This window comes from Triticum dicoccoides, unplaced genomic scaffold (assembly GCF_002162155.2).
Source record: "Triticum dicoccoides isolate Atlit2015 ecotype Zavitan unplaced genomic scaffold, WEW_v2.0 scaffold30324, whole genome shotgun sequence".
Classification (NCBI taxonomy): domain Eukaryota; kingdom Viridiplantae; phylum Streptophyta; class Magnoliopsida; order Poales; family Poaceae; genus Triticum; species Triticum dicoccoides.
Window position 1 is genome coordinate 1 of NW_021261725.1, and position 1,541 is coordinate 1,541.

Genomic DNA, 1,541 nt, shown 5'->3' on the forward strand with positions numbered 1-1,541 from the left:
TCTCAAATCAAACATGAAGAGGGAAAATTAAAAGCGGAGGGGGATGCGTATTCATAAAGTTGAGGCGTGTTATTAGCAATAGAAGTGAAAGACACCATTTTGATTAATCTTGTTGTCAAAACAGAGATAACGATTCTACTGTACAAAGGGAGATAGTTAAGCTTTCCTCTTGAGGATTTCAAGATTTATTATGGGTTCAGCTTGCGTTTCAATTCCTTCAAGACAATTTTCACATCTGATGCTCCATATATTGGAGAGTAATGCATAGTAGTTATCTAAGATCTTGAATCTGTAGTAAGAAGGTGAGGTTAGAAGAAGGTTACGCTTTTGTTACTTGGCATCAGGGCCATCCAATTTTCTTGGGGTTTCTTCTTCATCTGCGATCTTCCATCTGTAGTAATCACAAATTAGACCATAATTAAGCAAAGAGACAGAGAGAGAGAGAGGCAATAACCATGAAGAAAGATTCAGTTTTTTCTCACAGCTAATCAATTATTGTGATGGATGTGCTCTAGCAAGCGAATGCAGGACATCATGTCTACTCTCTGCAGAGAAGAAAGTTTTCAGTTTTATATATGTGGTGCAGCAAGCAAGCGAGTTCAAGCGAAAACTAAAACATGGTACTTTGTAGCAAGCAAACTAAACGACTCGAGTACAATTTGCTACTTCCATGGCTATATGAAAGAATTACTACTCCAAGTATTAGTATTTCTGATGGATGTTCTTCATCAAACGCCACACGTCTTGTGCAGGGTTTCGCGTAATAAGTGTACATACTATTTCCAGTTTGATTTCAGTTGTCCTACTAGAAACTACTCCCTCTGTAAATAAATACAAGACGTTTTAGATCACTCGAAAGTAGTGATCCAAAACGTCTTACATTTGTGTACAGAGGGAGTACATTTGTATTTACCATCGTAATTACCAATAACCAATCGGTTATATATTATGCACTTGTACAGAATCCAACTTTACTGCCACAATAGCTAGGTTACCATAGAATCCAACTTGATAGGAATGAATGAACAAGTACTGGATCCTGAGTTTGATCCACAATCACATAGGTTTTGCTGAAGCAGTAACCTCAAATCTGTGTCCTGTTGATGCATGCACTCTGTGCGGCACTGACAGACTAACAACAGAACAGACTGGAGTGTGTATATGCCAATTAAGCCTCTCTGTAGAAATTTCATTTCATTTCATTTCATAAATGAAACACGCAGGCAGAGTCAGGAAGATGTGAAAAGAAACTGAAGCAAAAAAAAAATGGTGCGGATTGAACATCCAGCCAGATTGGATTTTGAGGACGCACGCACATACAGATTGAACGACCAAACAAACAAGCAGGCAGTGAAGTGATGTGAATCCTGTGGGTACAGATGCAACTCGTGCGTGCTCCAGATTTAGATGTGGGGGAATGGGAGAGAGAGAAACTGAAACTCACCATGTGCAGCGGCCGCGATGGAGGGAAGGATAAGCAGCCATCGTGGAGGAGGAGACGAATCCTCCGCGTGAGCAGCAGGCATCCATTGAGAGGCACG

At 40.4% G+C, this 1,541-nt stretch overlaps 1 long non-coding RNA gene across 1 annotated transcript; it reads right to left on the reverse strand.

Annotated features, from left to right (window-relative positions):
* Positions 1-353: 353 nt before the first annotated feature.
* Positions 354-1,525, reverse strand: LOC119345815. Its single transcript, XR_005167207.1, has 3 exons — positions 1,445-1,525; positions 483-545; positions 354-391 (listed from the first exon to the last, which is right to left on the reverse strand). It is a non-coding gene; the product is annotated as an uncharacterized LOC119345815 (long non-coding RNA).
* Positions 1,526-1,541: the final 16 nt, after the last annotated feature.